Below are 12,135 nucleotides of genomic sequence, written 5' to 3' on the forward strand. Positions count from 1 at the left end.
GTTCACCGGCAAAGTGAAGGTGAATATGAGAACCTTTCAGTAAAAGGTAAGCTTTAAAACATGCCTCGGAAATGTGAGAAATCTTTGCTTTTCCAAACCCTCAAGACTTGGCGGGTCTGAGGCAGCTGACCTCCAGAGGAGCCAGGAACGCCCCTGCAGGCAGGGCCAGCCAGCAAAGGGAAAGGGTGGAAGCTTTGGGGATGGGGAGAGGGTTGGGACGCCGGGGGAGAGATAGGCCGGAGGACCCTGCCCACAGGTGCCCAGCCCGAGGGCTCCGCGGGGAGAGACGAGGGTCCGGGGGGTCCGGGGGGTCCGGGAAGCCTGCCCGCCCGGCGCCGCGAGCCCACGCGTGCGCAACCGAGCCGGGCGTTGGGCAGAAGGAGGGGGCGCGCGGCCACGTGGCTCCGCAGGAATGCGCGGGCGCGAGGGCAGGGCACAGCCGAGGAACGGGCAGGCGCGACAGCCAATGGACTCCCGGAGCTGCGAAATTAGGCCAATCACGGCGCGTGGGCGGGCCTACCTCCCTGTGGGCGGGGCCGGGGCGCATCCCGGGGCGGCTGACTCGGGGCTGGGAGAGGGGTCGTCGGAGGGACGGCGGGCGGGGGTTCCGGCCCGGCTGCAGGGTGAGTGCGGGCCAGGGAGGACAGGGTCCTGTGGCTTGAGTGCGGGCGGGGCGGCGGGCCGCTGAGGGATGAGAGCGGACAGGGGTGGGGTGGGAGTCCTTGAAGGGCGCCGCCCGCGAGCCCACCTATCGCGGAGCTTGGGAGTTTCCTTTTTTCCTTGGGAAGCTTCCCTTCTGCCCAGCTCCCTCGAACTGGCCGATCCCACCGCACCTTGCAGTCCGGGCTGCCCGCCCACCCCAGATTTTGGGGGACAGTGCGAGGGCCGCTCGGGGCACACGCCGCCCCGGGCGTGGACAGTGCAGGTGGCGGAGCTGAGGCCCTGGAAGCGCCCCACTTATCGAGAGTCCCGGGATAACGGCAACGGATCGAGACCCACCGGCCATCCGGAGGTGCAGGAGGCACCCGGGCCCGGCCTGGGGTCTGGATGAACCAGGCCCCAGTGAAGTCCCCTGAGGAGTGGCCAGTTGGGGTGTTTAGGTCGGGAATAGTCGCTTGTATTTTCCTATAGAGGCAAAAGCCCTTGGCCCACTTTCGTGCTGCTGCTGCTAAGTCGCGTCAGTCGTGTCTGACTCTCTGCGACCCCATAGACGGCAGCCCGTCAGGCTCCTCTGTCCCTGGGATTCTCCAGGCAAGAATACTGGAGTGGGTTGCCATTTCCTTCTCCAATGCATGCATGCATGCTAAGTTGCTTCCGTTGTGTCCGACTCTGTGCGACCCTATGGACAGCAGCCCACCAGGCCCCTCTGTCCCTGGGATTCTCCAGGCAAGAATACTGGAGTGGGTTGCCATTTCCTTCTCCTTGGCCCACTTTAGGGTGAAGGTAATTGCTACTTTAGAAACCCTCCCTCCCATCTTGCATGGCTGGGAGACAAACAGGTGCGCTGCCAGCCGGGAGAGGTGACTCCTCATCCCTACCTGGCAACACTTACCCTCTGAGAGACCCTCAGTTTGAAGGTAGAAATCTGAGTAAATGTTTCAGCTTTTAACAGGACGTGAACATTCTGAGAAAGCAGCAGACATGCTTGGTGCAATATAATATTTACATTTCAATTGCTGGAGGTGAAAAACCTCATAAACCAAGTGCAGTGGAGTTTTAGCTTTTCTTTGGTTGGGCCACAAAGTCAAAATAAAGTAGCTGCCAATGTCCTGGATCTTATGCAAGAGTTACTTAATTTCCCTCCAGGTAGAACATTGCAAGGAATAACATTTTTACTGTTCATCAGTTAAAATACATATTTTGAACATATTTTCAAGGATATAATTTTTTAATAAAGGAAAGATGAGATATACTCTGTGTAATATTAATATATTGATATAATGTATCCCTTAAGCTCTCACCAGGTTTACTTGACTGGCCCTGGGGTATGGTTTGGTTAAGTGACTCCATCTGCAGTCAGTATTTCAGTAATTGAAATATCAATCTCAGATATGCAGATGGCACCACCCTTATGGCAGAAAGCAAGAGGAACTAAAGAGCCTCTTGATGAGAGTTGAAAGAGGAGACTGAAAAAGCTGACTTAAAACTCAACAATCAGAAAAGTAAGATCATGGCATCTGGTCTCATCACTACATGGCAAATCGATGTGGAAACAATGGAAACAGTGACAGACTTTATTTTGGGGGGGCTCCAAAATCACTGCAGATGGCAGCTGCAGCCATGAAATTAAGACACTTGCTGCTTGGTAGAAAATCTATGACCAACCTAGACAGCATATTAAAAAGTAGAGACATTACTTTGCTGACAAAGCTCTGTAGAGTCAAAACTGTGGTTTTCCAGCAGTTATGTATGGATGTGACAGACAGACCATAAAAAAGGCTGAGTGTTGAAGAATTGATGCTTTTGAACTGTGGTGTTGGAGAAGACTCTTGAGAACCCCTTGGACAGCAAGGAGAACAAACTAATCAATCCTAAAGGAAATCAGTCCTGAATATTCATTGGAAGGACTGATGCTGAAACTGAAGGTCCAATCCTTTGGCCACTTGATGCGAAGAGCTGACTCATTGGAAAAGACCCTGATGCTGGGAAAGATTGAAGACAGGAGGAGAAGGGGATGACAGAGGATGAGGTGGTTGGATGGCATCACTGACTTGATGGACATGAGTTTGAGCAAGCTCTGGGAGGTGGTGAAGGACAGGGAAGCCTGGCGTGCTGCAGTCCATGGGGTTGCAAAGAGTTGGACATGACTTAGTGACTGTTGTTACAACAACATCTGCAGTTAGGTGGCTGCGTGACTGTTCATAGTCAGGTGTAGACTCCCATGGTTTCCTGAAATAATTAGTTTCTCTCTCTCTCTCAGGCCAGGTATTATCAAAGCAGTTATAGACAGTTAGGGATGAGGTAAAATCCAGAGCTATTAAAAATTTTTTTTTTAATTTGTTAAGGTCCAGGTTGACTTTGTTTTATTGACTTTGTTTTCTTGATATTTTGGTGTTCTCTGAAGTTTTTCTGGTGAGGCTAGACGGTTAGAAACTTCTCTTTGGAGATTCTTGGAGATTGAGGTGTTCTGGTGGCATTCAGCCCCTGGGCTGAGTTCTGGAACTGCTCCCCCGACCCTGGGAGAGTCACGTCTCCTGTAGAACCTCAGTTTACTCACTTAGGAAATTGCTGGAAGGCAAGTTGTGAAAATGCATTTTAAAACAAGAATGCTCTGCATGGGAGCAAAATGAAAATGCTGTGAGTGTGGCTGTGTCACTATAAATTAAAGATCCATATCGAATAATACAGTATTCTTATTGCACGAGGCATGATAGAAACGCTGCAATGAAAATCCAGATCTTGAGATACTCAGAGCATGTTGGTGTTTATTTCACACACTACTCATAGTTGGCCCAGGTAGAAAGGGAGTGGAATCAAACGAGACAGAAGGGGATCACAGGCATTAAACATTTATGGGCAGGATTACTGCTCCCTCAGTTAAGCCTTCTGGAAGTGTAGTTTGGGAAGTTCTGGGGCTTAGCAGTACAGAGGGGCACAGGGTCTAGGGGTGTGGGCCGGGGCCCGCAGTGGGGGCTCGGGCCCTCTCTTAACCATGATGGCTGTGGGAGTGAGGCCCGGGAGAGCTGGCACGGGACCCCTGACCCGGCACCAGCCCCACCCAGCACACACCCCTCACTGGGACTCCTTCCGAACTCAGACTTCAGAGAAGCAGGCCTTGAAGTCGGCTTTTGCTTCTTTACATCTTTGTTTCTGTGTGTGCCTTTTCAAAACTTTGATGATAAAATGGCCAGTCACGGGCACTGCTGTTATTCTTTCATTTCCTGTTCTTTATGTCGGGAAAGTAATGGGTACCTGCTAGTAGAGAGTGCTTTCTGTGGGTTGTTGATGTTTTTTGGTTCCGTTAAGCAATGTTCAAAAGATTCTTTAAAAGATTTTTAGGAGTTTTTTGTTTTAGATTTAAAGTGTTTCTCTTCCAGGAGCCACTTTCTGATACTAGAAATTGCTTTTTAAAGTAAATGTGACATCAGAGGTTGCTGCAGCTTCACGGTGCCCTTGTGAAAGGGAGCGGGGACAAGGCCCACGGGGGCGGGGGGAGGCCTCCGTGCTCCCAGGAGGACGGCTGAGCCTGCCTTCCCCAGGGGGCCGCTGGCCTGGTGGCCCAGGTGAGGCTTCAAGACCTTGACTCGGTAGTCACCTGGGTTCCTGAACTGGGCATTTTATGAAGAAAACAAAAGGAATAGATGAGGGTGCCCAAACAGTCCGCCCACTGGTAACTACGCGAAGCCAAGGATGTCTCCACGTGCGAGGAGGTCGGGTCCTGAGGGCAGGGGCTCTGCTTCCTGGACTGAGGCTTCACTCTTGATTCTTGGGCTGGAGGCTGGCAGTTTGCGGGGAACCAGAGCCTGGCAAGTGGACATCATTTTTTTTTAAAGAAAGCACTGTGGACATTCGGGCTTCAGAGTCAAACAGATGTGAACTTTGAACTTGAGTCATTTCTCAACAGTGTGGAGACCAGGCTCTCAGCGTACGGGACAGGCTGAGGAGTTTTAGTAGAAGTGCGCCGTGCACACTCAGTGTTTCATCCTGTTCTCCGCGTTCTTTCTCTGAAGGGAAGAAGGGGTGGTGACTGACTTGAGGGAGCTTGAGAGTGTTGATCTGAAAGGGTTGGAGCAGAGGTCAGTACCCATCTCCGCTGGGCCTGGAAGGCCTTGGTGGGTGTTATGGTTCAGCTGCAAGGTTGTGTCTGACTGTTTGCGACCCCTTGGACTGTAGCCCACCAGGCTCCTCTGTCCATGGAATTCTCCAGGCGAGAATACTGGAGTGGTTGCCGTGCCCTCCTCCAGGGGATCTTCCTGATCGAGGGATCGAACCTATGTCTCCTGCATTGCAGGTGGATTCTTTACCCACTGAGCCACCGGGGAAGCCCAGGAGGCCTTGGACCCTGGAGGATGTCGGGGTCTCCAACGCAGGGAGTCGGGCGGGTGCTCTGCCCGTCGGGCCGGCTCTGCCTTGCTTCAGCAGTGGCATGCAAGGGCTTGGAAGTGCAGGCATTTGCCTAGCGGTGGGGATGGGACGCCTGTGTGGACCAGTGCAGAAACAGCCCAGGATTTCCAGAGTTAGACGTGATTCCAAGTCAGGAGCCAGAGTCCGCTTCTGGGCGAGGAGCGCTGAGCTCTGATGGAAGGAATTTGGCGTGTCTTTTCACTCCCTGCGTGTGCAGGTCTGAGCCTGGCTGAGATGCCAGGAGGGCAAACGTGGGGCGGGAACTCGGGCTGGTGCAGCCGTCAGCTCCCCCTGGGGGACGTGGCCTTGGCCCCTGGCCCCAGCGGCCCGCTCACTGTGAAACTGATAAGACATCAATGCACGCTTTGTTCTCAAGCCCTGGACTGGGCAGTGGGCAGTGGGCAGCCCTGACTCCGTCCGTCAGAGAAGCTGAGTGGGATGTTGCTTGCGTGGCCAGGGACTCAGCCTGCAGGCCCTTCTCCCCGATGGTGCGGGGGCCAGGCCTGGTGTCAGAGTTCTTGTCCTGGGGACATGGCCTTGGTCACTTTTCTGTTGGAACTAAAATCAGACCCAGGCCAGGGTCTGCGGAGGACAGAGTCCCGCCTTGGGTCCAGAACTGATTGGGGCCTGGAGGGAACCTGATGGGCCTGCCGCTGGCTTCTGTTCTGGAAAAGCGTTTAGACATGCGCTGCTCGCGGTGATTTAATAGGAAGGAATGAAAAGGGCGGCGTTTGCCAGACGGCAGGAGCGTTTAGGCCGTGACTCGCAGGTAGTCGAGGGGGAGAGATTGTTTCCAGGGTGTGCATCCCTGCAGCCCATCTGGGCCGACAGGAGGGCAGGGGACCCTGGCGCCCATCTTCCCTGTGTGTGGGCGGGGGTGGGGACCCAGGGGAGGCCAGGCGGTCGAGGGCATCCTGGGCTTCACAGCAAGGTGCTCCCCCCGGTGCCCCCTGCGGTCTGCAGGGTGGTCCGAGCTGGGGTCGGGTGGATGGGCGTCCATAGGGAGGGACCAGGTGGGGCCAGGCTGCCCTACACTGGGTGGGCCGCTGCGCCAACACATGACGTAAGGCTCCAGTCTGGGGGGGCAGCGGCTTTGCCTGCATCTGCCTGATGTAATCACACGTGCACACGGCGCCCTTCCTGCTCTGTGGGAGGAGTTACTCGCGTTTCCCATAAATAAGGGGGCATTCCTGCTGCAGCGTGACCCCTCAGGGTCGGTCTACCAGGTGGGCAGCAGGTGCCTGTGCAAGGAAGGCAGGGGCTTGGATGTCAGCCCAGGGTTTCCCCAAATTCCTTCCATCCCAAGGCGGGAAGCTGTGTCTGTCAGGGTGATTTTTCAGAGCTGGAATTTACGCCAAGAAACTGCTGGGCGTGTGGGTCCCGGGAGGAGGTGCGGGTGGGGGTGCGTCTCCGGCCTCCTCCCCTCCTCCCTGCTCTCCTCCTCCTGGTCCGTGGGGCTCTTGGCCCATGCACAAGTGCTGAACTGCCCCTGGCGGTGTGCTTGGGGCCTGTCCTTGGTCGGGCCGTGTGCTGGGGGAGGTGACAGGGAGGCCTGGACAGACGGACGCAGGCTCCAGCCAGTAACCAGGGCCTGGGGTGTCGCCCCCTGTTGGCGCTGACCCCCTCGCAGGGGTAACTTTCTCCCGTTTCATGACTGTAACACTGGCTTTATGAAAAGATTTCTCAGAGATGTGGCCAAGTAAAGGCAGAATTAACTTCGTCCTTGGTGAGTTCTGAAAGGAAGGGGTCGTGTGTCTGGATGGTTCTGAGAGGAGGCTCTCGGGCTGGACTGCATGGCCGTGGACACCCATGTTTGTGCCTGGAGGCTGGAGGGCTTCAGGAGCCCATAGAGGGGGTGTTTGGGCTGCAAGTCTGGGCCCCTGGCCCTCGGGGGGCGGTGGGGACGCAGTCCTCCTGACTCTTGAGTCTGGCTCGGCGCCAGCGTGGGGCAGGGCCTGCTGGGTCTGGGGCACCCCATGTCCAGTCCTGTGCAGGCCGCTGGTTTAGGGGTTTGAGGGAAGGAGAGCCAGACCAGGAGGGGCGAGGAGCATCGCCCAGGGCCGCCCCGCCCTCAGTGTGTCTGAAATCAGTCTGCGCGTCAGCTACGGCTCTGGGCTCTGATCCTTGTTCGGAGGCCCTGATGAATAGTCAATGCGTTTCCACGCCTGTAAACCTGTGGATGATGGCGTGGGCGGCAGCCGGAGCTCCACAGGCCGGTTCCTGTGGTCCCGTGTGTCATGGCCTGGGGCCTATAGGGACCAAGTCTGGGGAGGTCCAGGTGACTCCCCAGGGAGGGACACACCGTGGGTAGAGCTGTTACCGCACCCCGCCCGCCCCCCATGTCAACAGGAGTGGCAGAGCTCTGTCCTGGAGCCTGCACCCTGAGGGGCTGGGCAGACATGGGGATGGGGTCAGCGCTGCTGTGGAGGCCGGGTCGGCAGTGGGGCTCCATTTCCGGACTTTTGGCCAAACCTGTGTCCCCCCAGCCATCTGTCCCCTGCTCCTCCAGCTGTGTCCCCAGCCCCACAGCGTCCACCTCTCCTGTCCCTTCCTCCCCGTCTGCTTCCCTGGGATTGAATCCTGTCACCAGACCCGCCCAGGATGGGCTTCCCAAGGAAGGGCTGTGTCCCTTCCTGCTGGCTGAGCAGAGAGCAGGCTGGAAGGGGGAGGGGGAGACACAGAGACACAGAGACAGGGCCAGAGACACCGAGATACAAGGACAGACACACAGAGGGAGAGACATAGAGAGACACAGAGACACAGAGACGCAGAGACAGGGCCGGAGACACCGAGATACAAGGACAGACACAGAGAGGGAGAGACATAGAGAGACACAGAGACGCAGAGACAGGGCCAGAGACACCGAGATACAAGGACGGACACAGAGAGGGAGAGACATGGAGAGACACAGAGCACAGAGACAGGGCCGGAGACACCGAGATACAAGGACGGACACAGAGAGGGAGAGACATGGAGGGACACAGGGACACAGCAGGGAGGGAGGACGGGAGCTCAGTCTGCAGGGTGAGCCGATTCGCACCCGGGAATGTGCACGAGGAAGTTGGTTTGTAAGGATTTGAGGCCAAGGCAGCGGAGCCAGGAGGCGTGGGTGTGGCGGCAGGGTGCGGGCTGCGGTTCCCAGTGAGCGCCCCTCCCAGGATTCTCAGGGGTTGATCCCCAGGGCGAAGGACCATTTGGAAAAGACAGTAAACATTTGCTGATCGGCTGCTGTCACAATCTTTGCTGCATGGAATAAATTGCTTCTATTCACTCTTTTTTCATTTTTTGGGGGGAGTGGACTCAGGCCCCACGAAAGTGGCCTCAGTCTGGTGTGGGCAGAGAGACAGGCGACCCAGGACACGCCGCAGTGGGGCCCTGAGGGTACTCGGCACCCCGTGCCCTCCGTGCTCAGATTTGATGGTCACCAAGTAGACGTCCGCCGGCAGCTGCGTTCCCGGCCTGGCTTATGGGAAGACCTGCTTTTTCTTCTTTCCCCTTCCTCTCTCCACTCTCCTCCCTTCATTCTTGTTTCTGTGAGCATCACGTTTACTTAAAAATCTACGAAAACATTCAGTGAAAAGGCTTGTTGTGTTTTTGACTTAACTTAACTTAGAGTTAAGTTCATGGAGCCTTCCCAGCAAGACGTGTGAGCTTGTCACTCTTCCCTCCTGGATCTCCGCATGGAGGTAGATAGAGCCTTTCTCCCATTAGCTTGCTCGGAAGTTTGTGGTTTTAGACAGAGACAGGCCTGGCGGCCGTGACCCATCAGGATTCCGCGTTCCAGCATCCCCAGGCCCTGTCCCCCGGCTTGAGGTGTATTGACTCCCACTCATGGCTGATGTCCAGTCCTTGTGGGGGACCCTGGGTCCCCCAACAGTCTGCAGCACAGTCTGTGGTGGGTGGACTCTGTGGGCCCAAGCTGGTGGGTTGGGGATGGGTTCAGCTTATAATCTGTGCCCCACCTCATGTGACTGGGTGGCACCGACGCCAGGGGGTGAGTACTGTCGGCCCCCAGCCCTGCAGCCACTGACAGGCGCCCCTTCATCTCAGTTCACAGTGAGGATGCTGGGGCCCTGGGCCAGAGGGGAGCCCCAAGCAGGGTCTCCCCAGACAGGCTCCCGCATCCTGGGTACTCGTGCTGTTTCTCCGCAGGGATGACCTTGGTGGCGACTGCACCCCCTTCCTCACACTCTGGACCCCGAGCCCCCAGGGGAAATACTCGCTGGAGAGGCAGCAGGTCCCAGACCCTCAGGGTGTCCATGGCACTCTCCCTGCAGATCTACAGAGACCGCTCAGCTGCTGGAAACCTCGCTGAAGCAAAGACTCAGGCTACTTCCATGAAACTGTGACCAAAAAAAAAGGCTAGTGACGGGGGCACTTCCATAGCTGCCCAGGCTCTGGGGCGGAGTCCTGGCTGCACCTCGGGCCCGCCCCGTGCCCTGCCCGGCTTTCCAGGCGGCCGCTTCCGTCGCACGTGCCGTCTTTTGTTGGAAACCACAGCCCTAAACTGGAGAAGGACAGTGATAGTCCCCAGGGCCCAGCAGCCCAGACCAGTGTTACCTCCTGTCGCTCGTCCGCTGGGGATAGTGGGGCTTGTGAGAAGGCCAGGCTCGTCCTCCGTCCCTGGGTCGGTCGTGGGCCAAGCGGGCTCCGTGTTGTCCCCAGAAGCACTGTCTGCAAACCCAGTGGGCAGCCAGAAGGCAGCAGGCGCCGGCCTGAGGCTGTGGGGCGGCCAGAGAAGGTGGGAGGAGGCCCAGCTCCTGCCCACCCAGCGTCGGGGAGCGAGCTTCCCGGGGCGATGCCTGCGCAGAGCAGAGCGCGGAACACGGACACCCAGCCGCCCAAACCCAGAGGCAGGTCCTGTGTGCGTGAGCTTCCTGAACAGCCTCCTTCTCAGGAAGGTGGTTTCCCCTGATGCTGGTTTTGGAAGTAAACAGCCCCTGAGTGTCGTGATCTTCTGAAATCCATACACGTCACATACACAGACTAGGGTGCCGGGGCTGGTCCCAGTGCCAGCTCTGCCCTGGGGGCGAGCCCCGGGTGTCCTCTCGTCCGCAGTAGGAAGACTAGGATGGCTACGCGGTGCATCTTGGTGTCCTGGGAGCTTAGCACGTGAGCGGTGGTTGCTCAGTAGGATCAAGCTCCAGAGTGAGACAAACACTGGCGTGTTCTTTTGTTTTGTCCCGTGTTAGCAGTGGAAAAGAGGAAATCACTTAGACTCTCTATTATGCATTTTAAGTAGGACAAATAGCATTAATGAGATTTGTACAGTGTGGTTTAAGATGAGTAAACGACATGATAGAGAAACCCAAGGAATCTGTAACACTCGGAAAGCCCTGAGGTCCAGTGCGCCTGTGCTTCTGGCTTCTCTGGATTAGCCCGGCCATGGGCCAGTGGTGTCTGCTTGATGGACAACGGGGCTAGGGTCCCATAGAGTGGTGCGCAGGGGCTGCTCTGCCCTGATGGCAGCCCCAGGGCCTGCGCGGGTCCTCAGATTGCTCTGGACTTGGCTGCTTTGCACTGGGAGAGGGAGGCGGTGTCTCCACCCCTGACTGTGGTGAGGGTATGGAGGGATACAGCAGCCCCTGTCGCCCCAGGAGCCCTGAGCCCATCAGGTTCTTCTTTCCTCGATTCCTCCCAGGCATTTTTGAATTTCTTCTTGGGAAATGATATATCACCTGATGTCACCCCTTTCTGTGTTCTCCTGACTGCAGGTCCTCCTGACCTTCCTCCTGTTCCCTCCTTGCAGCTTCCTGGGTCTCCGTGTGCATGTGCGTGTGTGTATGCACACACCTCTGTGTGCACATTTGCGAGCACACGAATATATAATGTGTTCACACAGCTCCTGGGGCATATGTGCGATCGCACATATATGTATATGCATGTGTGAGCACATGTGTGTGCATGTGCGCGCACACCTCTGCACACGTGTGAGCACATGTGTATGTGATGTGTGCACACGCCTCTGCATGCATGCAAGCACACGTATATGTATGTATGTGCACATGTGCGAGCACACGTGTGTGTAATGTGTACGCACACCTGCACACGTGCGAGCACACATATATGTATCCGCACGCACGTCTGTGCACGTGTGTGAGTACGTCTGTGTATGTGGGCATACATCTGTGCGTGCATGCATGCAAACACTCCTGTATGTATGTGCACACCTCTGCACGTGTGAGCACACGTGTATGTATGTGTGCACACACCTCTGTGATGTGTGCTGTCCTGCTGTGACTGTGCAGAGCAGGACATGGCAGGTGTGGGCTGCGGGTCTGCTGACTTCATATGGAAGCGGTGGTGTTATACTCACTGTCAGAAGCCAGTGTCTGTTGGTGAGGGTGAAAGGCTCAGGTTGTCTGCTTACTGTTCCAGCTCCTCCAGGTCTTAAGTCCCCTGACCCTTGTGGTCTGCGCACGTTTTCATGATGGTTTGGAGCCCATACTCGGTCCCTCTTCCAGAGGGTGCTGCTGAGTGTTGTGTGGCATCTGTGGGGGCCTTCCCTGGGCCTCATCCGGGACCCCGAGAACCAGGAAGGTGCGTCTGTCAAGTTTATCTTCCCATAATGGTTCTGGTGGAGCCCAGGCAATTGTCTGGGGGTATCAACACTGTAAACAGTGTCCTTGGTTCACAGGATGCCTCCTGGGGAGCGTGGGACCAGACCTCCCGTGGCCTGCCTGGTGTGGCACCTATCTCAGACCACTTGTGAGGAAACAGGAAGGCAGGAGATAGAAAGGATGAAGCAGGACCTGGGATCCAGCCCAGGCCGGCGGGTTCACCGACGCGCTTGCTCCAAAGGGCTTGAAAAACAACTAGCCTCCTCCTCAGTCCTCAGAAATTAACCCTTCACCCCAAACTGGTAAAGATTTAGTTGAAGGAAGAAGAAAAATGCTTGGGCTTTTGTGTCCATTTCCCCCTCAGCACACGTATGAGGTTCAGCAGGGACTTGGCATCCCGAGCAGGGCGGGGTCCGGCCAGTGCCTCCTGCGTGCGGTTCCAGGTGCCATCAAGACACCGGGAGTCTCTTCTCCGCCTCGCTTTGCCCTGAGTGTTATGCCGAGGAGGTTA

At 56.4% G+C, this 12,135-nt stretch overlaps 1 protein-coding gene across 4 annotated transcripts in view; it reads left to right on the top strand.

Moving 5' to 3' along the window:
• The first annotated feature begins 555 nt into the window (after nt 1-555).
• ARHGEF10 (Rho guanine nucleotide exchange factor 10) overlaps nt 556-12,135 on the top strand; it is a 62,089-nt gene continuing 50,509 nt past the window's right edge. For all 4 annotated transcript variants that reach the window (XM_027962651.3, XM_042241501.2, XM_027962649.3 and 1 more), the window contains exon 1: nt 556-623. The gene's annotated coding sequence lies outside the window, so the exon portion shown is untranslated. The remainder of the gene's footprint in view (nt 624-12,135) is intronic.

This window comes from Ovis aries, chromosome 26 (assembly GCF_016772045.2).
Source record: "Ovis aries strain OAR_USU_Benz2616 breed Rambouillet chromosome 26, ARS-UI_Ramb_v3.0, whole genome shotgun sequence".
In the NCBI taxonomy this organism is placed as follows: Eukaryota; Metazoa; Chordata; class Mammalia; order Artiodactyla; family Bovidae; genus Ovis; species Ovis aries.